Genomic DNA, 12,366 nt, shown 5'->3' on the forward strand with positions numbered 1-12,366 from the left:
TCAAACCAACTTTAGCATGGTCTCACATACATTTCAGTAACAGTATATTTATACTGAACAAAAATATAAACGCAACATGCAACAATTTCAACAATTTTACTGAGTTACAGTTCATATAAGGAAATCAGTCCATTTAAATAAATGCATTACGCCCTAATCTATGGATTTCACATGACTGGGCAGGGGCACAGCCATGGGTGGGCCTGGGAAGGCATAGGCCCACCCACTGGGGAGTCAGGCCCAGCCAAACAGAATGAGTTTTTCCCCAAAAAAGGGTTTATTACAGAAATAAATACTCCTCAGTTTCATCCGCTGTATGGGTGGCTGGTCTCAGAAGATCCCGCAGGTGAAGAAGCCGGATGTAGAGGTCCCGGGCTGGCGTGGTTACACGTGGTCTGTGGTTGTGAGACTGGTTGGACGTACTGCCAAATTCTATAAAATTATGTTGGAGGCAGCTTTTGGTGGAGAAATTAACATTCAATTATCTGGCAACGGCTCTGGTGGACATTCCTGCAGTCAGCATGCCAATTGCACACTCGCTCAAAACTTGAGACATCTGTGTCATTATGTTGTGTGCCAAAACTGCACATTTTAGAGTGGCCTTTTAATTTTTCCCCAGCACAAGGTGCACTTGAGTAATGATCACGCTGTTTAATCAACTTCTTGATATGCCACACCTGTCAGGTGGATGGATTATCTTGGCAAAGGAGAAATGCTCACTAATAGTGATGTAAACAAATGTGTGCACAAAATTTGAGAGAAATAAGCTTTTTGTGCGTATGGAACATTTCTGGGATCTTTTATTTCAGGTCATGAAATATGGGACCAGCACTTTACATGTTGTGTTCATATTTGTGTTCAGTGTAATTTAATATTTCCCCTAATGCATCACAGTAAGTGAAATACAATACTATTAAACCATGTTGAAAACGGTGGAGTGAGTTCCATGTTTAAAAACAAATGAAACTGAATCCAGATTGAAGCACATGTAGCACTGTCTTTACTGTCCCACTAGATGGCGATACGGTCGGTACTGTAACCAATGGCTACCACTTCTGATGTCAAAGCAGCTGGTGTTTGCTGCTCAGGCTTGAAAAAGAATTTTGACACGAAAGGTTATGTGGGTCATCCCAGGTTCTCATTTATCCAGTCCAAATGTATTTATTTGATGTAATTTTGTTCTGTTGTTACCATCATATTTGTATAATTTGTTATTTTATTTGATCCCTTTGGACTGTCTGAGGTGAGTGTGAGTGCTCTAATAGCATCCCACCAGTAGCGATTAACAACCTAACATAAGGTTTTCTATATTTCACTTAAAATTTTATTTCAGTTACATTTATTAAAATGTAGATTCACAGTGCTAGCTGTGCCACCAGAGACTCTGGGTTCGAGCCCAGGCTCTGTCGCAGCCGGCCGCGACCAGGAGGTCCATGGGGCGATGCACAATTGGCCTAGCGTCATCCGGGTTAGGGAGGGTTTGGCCGGTATGGTTATCCTTGTCTCATTGCGCACTAGCGACTCCTGTGGCGGGCCGGGCGCAGTGCACACTGACCAGGTCGCTAGGTGCAAGGTGTTTCCTCCGACACATTGGTATGGCTGGCTTCCGGGTTGGATGCGAGCTGTGTTAAGAAGCAGTGCGGCTTGGTTGGGTTGTGTTTCGGAGGACGCATGGCTTTCAACCTTTGTCTCTCCCGAGCCCGTACAGGAGTTGTAGCGATGAGACAAGATAGTAACTACTAACAATTGGATATCACGAAATTGGGGAGATATATTTTGAAACATGAAAAAAATGAATGTAGATTCATTTATTCATTAATTACCTTAGATTCTCATTTGGCACTACACATCAAAGGACATTTTAAGTTTATAGATGCCAATTTTTAAGGCTATTAAATCACCTATTATGTTCCAATCTTTATTTTGGTATGACTTGTGTCAGTCAGCACTGGCTCATTGGAATCCGTGCTGCTAAAATATGATTGCCTTTCCATATTCAGATCAGCCACATCTGGTTGAGTAACAGAGGCTGTAGCACACTTGCACACACACACACACACACACACACACACACACACACACACACACACACACACACACACACACACACACACACGTGCACACAGACACACACACCAGTATTGCCCAAAGCATTTTCAGACATTAGCTTGTATTACATTCCCACATTCATAAATGCACACGCACTGTAAATACCGCTAGTTACTACATAAACCTAAGCACCGTTGGCTGATTGTTGTTTCTAAAACAGGGGAACAACAGCTTGACCCTTTGACCCTAGCAGACCTCTCAGAGGAGCAGGCCTCTTCAATGAAGTGGGTCTGAAGGGATCAGGAGGCCTCATCCCTCTTTCTCAATGCAAGTCAGAAACACACAAAACAGCCTGTCCAGAGGGAAGAAAAACATCTGTTTTAGTTGATGCTTTGACACACAACTCAACTCACACGTGCCTGGTCACTACTGTACACACACACACACTCAATCACACCTATGCACTCGAATACGCTTACACAAATACACACTCATTCTACTAAATCGCCAAACTACGCCCCATTCAGCCAGTTTTATGGAGCTGAAGATGGAATGAGGAATACATATGAGCCTCCTGCATATTAGGCACACTGGCTAAACCTGATATTCTCTGTAATGGTATCCAGACGATACGTGGGCAGCTGCAAGGCACAGCTGCTGCATCAGACAACCAGAGGCCAGTTGAATACACTGCTGTGCTGACAGGTCAGACTCCTTTGATTTATGCCTACCAACTTAACGTAAGCATCCAGAGAAACGATCCCCTCTCTGTGTACAGATGTAGGATCTTAATTTGAGCCACTTTGCTACAGCAGGAAAATAATCCTGCAGCTACAAGAAATGTGAATTATTATGTGGATTATATTTCTTAATTATATTTCATGGACATTTTTGTAGGGGTTGAAATATCAAAGTGGATATGCACTACAGGTTTAACATTTCCTTTCCATTGCAGGAAAGTTCTCCTGCAACAGGGGGATCAAATTAAGGTCCTGCATCTGTGTGCATGTACAATTATGCAGAAACAAATTTTCATCCAGTTCTCTGATTCCAGTTTTGACTGTTATGGTGAAGGTTGGTTTCTGGCCTAATTACTTTCACAAGTGAACTGTTTTTTGGTTGGGTTGCTTTATACAGTATTTAGTCATTGCCTAGGTTTGTTTGTGTGAAGTTTATGTTAATCGATGTGTATCGAAGCCTGACCTCACTGCTGTGTTTGTGCTTGTCTTAACCCATAGGGGGCAGTGTAACCCTTCGGTTACCACCTCTCTTACCCTGGGGTTTGTTGTCTGAGGGAGAGATGGAGGCTCAACACCTGAGGTTCAGGTATAGATGGTTTGTCCTGGTTTGATATTCTTCCTTCAAACTGTAGCAAATCTGGGGGATAGCAGCTGGGTTCCAAACTAGAGACCTTGTATTTGTCAACTCAACATATGTCCAGGCGATTACTGGGCCATATTCTGACAATCATTTCTATTTTAAAATGATGTGACGTTAAATAAACCTACATTTTGAAATCCAAATACATCAACAATCCCCAGTCTATCCAGTCGTGCTGCCGATGCAGTTCTCCTTGCGGCGATGGAACCCTGATCTGTTTCACCGGATGTGTTACTTTGTCCCAGACCTGCTGTTTTGATCTGCTGTAGCTGCCAGGCATTTACCAAATCGTGACTCTCTCTCTCTCTCTCAATCTGTCTATCTCTCTCTGTCTTTCTCTCTCTCTGTCTTTCTCTCTCTGTCTCTCTCGCTCTCTCTCTCTCTCTCTCTCTCTCTCTCTCTCTCTCAATCTGTCTATCTCTCTCTGTCTCTCTGTCTCTCTCTCTCTCTCAATCTGTCTATCTCTCTCTGTCTTTCTCTCTCTGTCTCTCTCTCTCTCTCTCAATCTGTCTATCTCTCTATGTGTCTTTCACTCTCTCTGTCTTTCTCTCTCTGTCTGTCTCTCTCTCTCTCTCTCTCTCTCTCTCTCTCTCTCTCTCTCTCTCTCAATCTGTCTATCTCTCTCTGTGTCTTTCTCTCTCTCTGTCTTTCTCTCTCTGTCTCTCTCTCTCTCAATCTGTCTATCTCTCCCTCTGTCTCTCTCTCTCTCTCTCTCTCTCTCTCTCTCTCTCTCTCTCTCAATCTGTCTATCTCTCCCTCTGTCTCTCTCTCTCTCTCTCTGTGTCTCTCTCTCTTTCTCTCTCTCTCTCTGGCTTTTCAATTCAAGGGCTTTATTGGCATGGGAAACATATGTTAACATTGCCAAAGCAAGTGAAATATGTTATAAACAAAAGTGAAATAAACAATACATTTTACAGTCAACATTTCAAATGTCATATTATGTCTATATACAGTGTTGTAACGATCTGCAAATAGTTAAAGTACAAAAGGGAAAATAAATAAACATAAATATGAGTTGTATTCACAATGGTGTTTGTTCTTCACTGGTTGACCTTTTCTTGTGGCAACAGTTCACAAATATTGCTGCTGTGATGGCACACTGTTGTATTTCACCCAGTAGATATGAGAGTTTATCAAAATTGGGTTTGTTTTTCGAATCCTTTGCGGATCTGTGTAATCTGAGGGAAATACATGTCTCTAATATGGTCATACATTTGGCAGGAGGTTAGGAAGTGCAGCTCGGTTTCCACCTCATTTTGTGGGCAGTGTGCACATAGTCTGCCTTCTCTTGAGAGCCAGGTCTGACTCATTAGCAATTCTATGCTCACTGAGTCTGTACATAGACAAAGCTTTCCTTAAGTTTGGCTCAGTCACAGTGGTCAGGTACTCTGCCACTGTGTACTCTCTGTTTAGAGCCAAATAGCATTCTAGTTGGCTCAGTTTTTTTGTTTATTCCTTCCAATGTGTCAAGTAATTATCTTTTTGTTTTCTCATGATTTGGTTGGGTCTAATTGTGTTGCTGTCCTGGGGCTCTGTGGGGTCTGTTTGTGTTTTTGAACAGCTTGCTTAGGGGACTCTTCTCCAGGCTCATCTCTCTGTAGGTAATGGCTTTGTTATGGAAGGTTTGGGTTCCTTTTAGGTGGTCGTAGAATTGAACGGCTCTTTTCTGGATTTTGATCATTAGTGGGTATCGGCTTAATTCTGCTCTGCATGCATTATTTGGTGTTTTACGTTGTACAGGGAGGATATTTTTGGTGTTTGTCCCATTTTGTGGTTGGCGAGTGGATCCCAGACCTCACAATATTTCTCTGCATTGTGCTTCTGCATCGCTTGCTCTTTGGGGTTTCAGACTGGGTATCTGTAAAGCCCTGTGTAACAACTGCTAATGTAAAAAGGGCTTCATCAAATTCTTTCAACCAATCAGATCAGCTCTGAAAAAGATCTGACGTGAAAAGATCTGATGTGATTGGTCAAAACACCAATTTAGTGGGAAAAATATCAGAATTGGGCTGCCTGTCTAAACGTCTAAATGTCCTCCAAAAGTTCTACATACATGCAAATGTATTTTATGAAAACAACATTCAAGCCAATCCTTTTACAATTAACTATTGTCTTTTCTTCCACCTCAAAACAATTGATGTTCAGTGTTTTACCTCTGAAATATTGAGTGATAATTTTGTCTATGCACGTCTGACACAACAAACACGTATACACATATGTCACAATCCAGCTCCACTGCCCTTCCCTTTGGTACTATTTTAGGAGCAAGGGCCTCTTTACGCCTTATATTGAACGTCTAGGTTGTAATGGGAATGCATCGCTCAAGCGGTAAAGCGTGCCGTATTGGCTTCCGTTGTGTCACAGCGTCTCTCTTCACACTTCCCACGAGGACATCACACAATCCCTATTTCAGTATCAAGAGATACGCACGCACGCACGCACGCACGCACGCACGCACGCACGCACGCACGCACGCACGCACGCACGCACGCACGCACGCACGCACGCACGCACGCACGCACGCACGCACGCACACACACACACACACACACACACACACACACACACACACACACACACACACACACACACACACACACACACACACACACACACACACACACACACACACACACACACACACACACACACACACACCATAGACCTACAGTTTAAAATTAGAGATGATTTTGGATTGTGATGTGCATAGCAAGACTAAGACAACACTGGTTTCCTGTTAAACAGTGTGGAGGAAACCTTTTTCACTAATCCTGAAGACTACTGTTCATATGGACACACGAACATATAAGTGTACCCTTAATGCACACTGCACTCAAGCAGATAATGGCTAATTAACTCAAAAGACTTCTAACACACAATGCTTATAGCAATGCAAAAAAAAGCAGCATGCTATTAGAGATACCACTTAAGGGTACGTTAATCACAGCCCAGATTTCAAAATGGACGACAATTGCCCCCAGATAAATGATCCAACGAGGCACTGAGGGACAAAAGCCAAACAGCTGTGACACCCCATCCCCCTCCATTACTACCCTCAAGAGTCCCCTGCCACCATCCCCCTGGGAACCCATTACGCCCTTCTCCCTCCCACACCCAATCACTGCACTGGACCCCACCTGGTATCTCCCCAGCTCGACTATCAGCCTCTTCGAATGGCATTACCAAAACATCAATCAGAGATTAGCGTACTGACGTAGGTCAATTGGGTGAGGTGATGACTCCTGATAGCAACTGTCCCGGCAGTCAACAACTACCAATAGTGAGGGATGCTAATTTTTGTCTCAATGGTAAAAACCTATAATTACAGACAATGCCATCTGTAGCTCATGAATACTACATGAGGAGACAGGGCCTCAACTGACTGGAGAGGATTCAGCTTAAAGCCCACAAGTTTCAGTGACAAACGCTGTGCTACCAAGGTCAAGGCTAGCACCAGAAGTCCTCTCGTAGTTCAACCTATGTACCAAAGGTGTAATGTGAAATTCAAAACTCAAGGGTTTTTGCCACTGGAGACATTGCAGGAGGGTGCCTCCTTGTGTGCTATAAAATATATGTTTTGTTGTGTGAATTTAAAAAAAAAACATATTTTACCTTTATTTAACCAGGTAGGCAAGTTGAGAACAAGTTCTCATTTACAATTGCGACCTGGCCAAGATAAAGCAAAGCAGTTCGACAGATAAAACGACACAGAGTTACACATGGAGTAAAAACAAACATACAGTCAATAATGCAGTATAAACAGGTCTATATACAATGTGAGCAAATGAGGTGAGAAGGGAGGTAAAGGCAAAAAAGGCCATGATGGCAAAGTAAATACAATATAGCAAGTAAAACACTGGAATGGTAGTTTTGCAATGGAAGAATGTGCAAAGTAGAAATAAAAATAATGGGGTGCAAAGGAGCAAAATAAATAAATTAATTAAAATTAAATACAGTTGGGAAAGAGGTAGTTGTTTGGGCTAAATTATAGGTGGGCTATGTACAGGTGCAGTAATCTGTGAGCTGCTCTGACAGTTGGTGCTTAAAGCTAGTGAGGGAGATAAGTGTTTCCAGTTTCAGAGATTTTTGTAGTTCGTTCCAGTCATTGGCAGCAGAGAACTGGAAGGAGAGGCGGCCAAAGAAAGAATTGGTTTTGGGGGTGACTAGAGAGATATACCTGCTGGAGCGTGTGCTACAGGTGGGAGATGCTATGGTGACCAGCGAGCTGAGATAAGGGGGGACTTTACCTAGCAGGGTCTTGTAGATGACATGGAGCCAGTGGGTTTGGCGACGAGTATGAAGCGAGGGCCAGCCAACGAGAGCGTACAGGTCGCAATGGTGGGTAGTATATGGGGCTTTGGTGATAAAACGGATTGCACTGTGATAGACTGCATCCAATTTGTTGAGTAGGGTATTGGAGGCTATTTTGTAAATGACATCGCCAAAGTCGAGGATTGGTAGGATGGTCAGTTTTACAAGGGTATGTTTGGCAGCATGAGTGAAGGATGCTTTGTTGCGAAATAGGAAGCCAATTCTAGATTTAACTTTGGATTGGAGATGTTTGATATGGGTCTGGAAGGAGAGTTTACAGTCTAACCAGACACCTAAGTATTTGTAGTTGTCCACGTATTCTAAGTCAGAGCCGTCCAGAGTAGTGATGTTGGACAGGCGGGTAGGTGCAGGTAGCGATCGGTTGAAGAGCATGCATTTAGTTTTACTTGTATTTAAGAGCAATTGGAGGCCACGGAAGGAGAGTTGTATGGCATTGAAGCTTGCCTGGAGGGTTGTTAACACACTGTCCAAAGAAGGGCCGGAAGTATACAGAATGGTGTCGTCTGCGTAGAGGTGGATCAGGGACTCACCAGCAGCAAGAGCGACCTCATTGATGTATACAGAGAAGAGAGTCGGTCCAAGAATTGAACCCTGTGGCACCCCCATAGAGACTGCCAGAGGTCCGGACAGCAGACCCTCCGATTTGACACACTGAACTCTATCAGAGAAGTAGTTGGTGAACCAGGCAAGGCAATCATTTGAGAAACCAAGGCTGTCGAGTCTGCCGATGAGGATATGGTGATTGACAGAGTCGAAAGCCTTGGCCAGATCAATGAATACGGCTGCACAGTAATGTTTCTTATCGATGGCGGTTAAGATATCGTTTAGGACCTTGAGCGTGGCTGAGGTGCACCCATGACCAGCTCTGAAACCAGATTGCATAGCAGAGAAGGTATGGTGAGATTCGAAATGGTCGGTAATCTGTTTGTTGACTTGGCTTTCGAAGACCTTAGAAAGGCACGGTAGGATAGATATAGGTCTGTAGCAGTTTGGGTCAAGAGTGTCCCCCCCTTTGAAGAGGGGGATGACCACAGCTGCTTTCCAATCTTTGGGAATCTCAGACGACACGAAAGAGAGGTTGAACAGGCTAGTAATAGGGGTGGCAACAATTTCGGCAGATAATTTTAGAAAGAAAGGGTCCAGATTGTCTAGCCCGGCTGATTTGTAGGGGTCCAGATTTTGCAGCTCTTTCAGAACATCAGCTGAATGGATTTGGGAGAAGGAGAAATGGGGAAGGCTTGGGCGAGTTGCTGTTGGGGGTGCAGTGCTGTTGTCCGGGGTAGGAGTAGCCAGGTGGAAAGCATGGCCAGCCGTAGAAAAATGCTTATTGAAATTCTCAATTATGGTGGATTTATCAGTGGTGACAGTGTTTCCTATCTTCAGTGCAGTGGGCAGCTGGGAGGAGGTGTTCTTATTCTCCATGGACTTTACAGTGTCCCAGAACTTTTTTGAGTTAGTGTTGCAGGAAGCAAATTTCTGCTTGAAAAAGCTAGCCTTGGCTTTTCTAACTGCCTGTGTATAATGGTTTCTAGCTTCCCTGAACAGCTGCATATCACGGGGGCTGTTCGATGCTAATGCAGAACGCCATAGGATGTTTTTGTGTTGGTTAAGGGCAGTCAGGTCTGGGGAGAACCAAGGGCTATATCTGTTCCTGGTTCTACATTTCTTGAATGGGGCATGTTTATTTAAGATGGTTAGGAAGGCATTTAAAAAAAAATATCCAGGCATCCTCTACTGACGGGATGAGATCAATATCCTTCCAGGATACCCCGGCCAGGTCGATTAGAAAGGCCTGCTCGCAGAAGTGTTTCAGGGAGCGTTTTACAGTGATGAGTGGAGGTCGTTTGACCGCTGACCCATTACGGATGCAGGCAATGAGGCAGTGATCGCTGAGATCTTGGTTGAAGACAGCAGAGGTGTATTTAGAGGGGAAGTTGGATAGGATGATATCTATGAGGGTGCCCGTGTTTAAGGTTTTGGGGAGGTACCTGGCAGGTTCATTGATAATTTGTGTGAGATTGAGGGCATCAAGTTTAGATTGTAGGATGGCTGGGGTGTTAAGCATGTTCCAGTTTAGGTCGCCTAGCAGCACGAACTCTGAAGATAGATGGGGGGCAATCAGTTCACATATGGTGTCCAGAGCACAGCTGGGGGCAGAGGGTGGTCTATAGCAGGCGGCAACGGTGAGAGACTTGTTTTTAGAGAGGTGGATTTTTAAAAGTAGAAGTTCAAATTGTTTGGGTACAGACCTGGATAGTAGGACAGAACTCTGCAGGCTATCTTTGCAGTAGATTGCAACACCGCCCCCTTTGGCAGTTCTATCTTGTCTGAAAATGTTGTAGTTTGGAATTAAAATGTCTGAATTTTTGGTGGTCTTCCTAAGCCAGGATTCAGACACAGCTAGAACATCCGGGTTGGCAGAGTGTGCTAAAGCAGTGAATAGAACAAATTTAGGGAGGAGGCTTCTAATGTTAACATGCATGAAACCAAGGCTATTACGGTTACAGAAGTCGTCAAAAGAGAGTGCCTGGGGAATAGGAGTGGAGCTAGGCACTGCAGGGCCTGGATTCACCTCTACATCGCCAGAGGAACATAGGAGGAGTAGAATAAGGGTACGGCTAAAAGCTATGAGAATTGGTCGTCTAGAACGTCTGGAACATAGAGTAAAAGGAGGTTTCTGGGGGCGATAAAATAGCATCAAGGTCTAATGTACAGACAAATGTATGGTAGGATGTGAATACAGTGGAGGTAAACCTAGGTATTGAGTGATGAAGAGAGAGATATTGTCTCTAGAAACATCGTTGAAACCAGGAGATGTCATTGCATGTGTGGGTGGTGGAACTAATAGGTTGGATAAGGTATAGTGAGCAGGACTAGAGGCTCTACAGTGAAATAAGCCAATAAACACTAACCAGAACAGCAATGGACAAGACATATTGACATTAAGGAGAGGCATGCTTAGTCGAGTGATCAAAAGGGTCCGGTGAGTGGAGAGGTTGGTTGGTGATTTAGACAGCTAGCCAGGGCATCGGTAGCAAGCTAGCATAGGATGGAGGTCTGTTGTTAGCCACCTCTTGCGTTCCGTCAGTAGATTAGTGGGGTTCCGTGTGGTAGAGGGGATTAATCCAAATCACACAACAACAACAAAAATAAAAACAATAGATATAGTTATAGAGGCCCAAGAAGAAAACATAATAATAATAATAACAAAACAAAAAAAATTGTCCGATTGTCTATTCAGATAGCAGCCGGTAAGACAGCTAACGGTTAGCAGGCCGCAGATGGGCGTTCAGGTAACGTCGCGACGGAGTAGCCAGCCGAATAACTCCTTCGGGTAGATAACGTCGGCAGTCCAGTTGTGAAGGCCCGGTGGGGCTCCGCGAAGGCAGTAAAACGGGTCCGGATAGGTGACTGCAGCCCAGGTGTGATTGATGGAACTCAGGAGTGATTGACGGAGCTTGCTAGCTCCGGAATAATTGATGTTTGCTCCGGAATCGACGAAGGCCGATAGTCACACGGATAGCAGCTAGCTAGCTGTGAGATCCGGGTATGAATGTCCAGAGAGCAGTCGAAATCCAGGGACATGGAGAGAAAAATTGGTCCGGTATGTTCCGTTCCGAGCCTTGCTGCGCCGTACAGAACTGGCGATAGATTTTCGAGCTAAAGGATAGCTGATGACCACAAACCGTGGTTAGCTGAATACTAACGATTTGCCAGTAAAGGAGCTAACTAGCTTCTGAACTAGCTTCTGGATTAGCTTCTGGCTAGTTTCAGGCTAGCTTCTTGGAGTTTCTGGCTAGCTTCTTGGAGGATTACAGATCTGAGGTAAATAATACTTTTTTATAAATATACATTGGTGAGGCGGGTTGCAGGAGAGTGTTTTGAAGATGAGTTGATGGAAAATAAAAATAAAATGTATGTGAAAAAGTTGTAAATATATATATATACAGGACACGACAAGACGAGGACAAAAGACGTCTGAACTGCTATGCCACCTTGGTGTTATAATGAAGAATCAATGGACATACTGTACATATAATTTATAAGTCCACAAAAAAAACAAAAAAAAAAAGCCTACAGGGAGGAGGTCAGTGTCCTGGCAGTGTGGTGCCAGAGCAGCAACCTCTCCTTTAACGTCAGTAAGACCGAGGAGCTGATCGTGGACTACAGGAAACCCTCAGGAAGTTGAAAAGTTTGGCATGGGCCCTCAAATCCTCAAAAAGTTCTACAGTTGTACCATTGAAAGCATCTTGACTGGCTACATCACTGCCTGGTATGGCAATAGCACCACCTTCGATCGCATGGCGCTACAGAGGTTGGTTGCGGACAGCCCAGTACATCACTGGGGCCGAGTTCCCTGCCATGTCAGGTGGTGTGGAAGGAAGGCCTGGAAAATTGTTAGACTCCAAGCACCCAAGCCATAGACTATTCTCTCTGCTTCCACACGGCAAGTGTTACCGGTGCATCAAGTCTGGCACCAACAGCTTCATAAGACTGATAAATAGCTAACAAAATAGCTACATGGACTATCTGAGTTGACCTTGTATCGTTCTTGGCCTTGAATTTTTTATTTTTGCATTGTCGACATAGACACTCACAGGATCC

This window comes from Oncorhynchus kisutch, linkage group LG17, assembly GCF_002021735.2.
Source record: "Oncorhynchus kisutch isolate 150728-3 linkage group LG17, Okis_V2, whole genome shotgun sequence".
In the NCBI taxonomy this organism is placed as follows: Eukaryota; Metazoa; Chordata; class Actinopteri; order Salmoniformes; family Salmonidae; genus Oncorhynchus; species Oncorhynchus kisutch.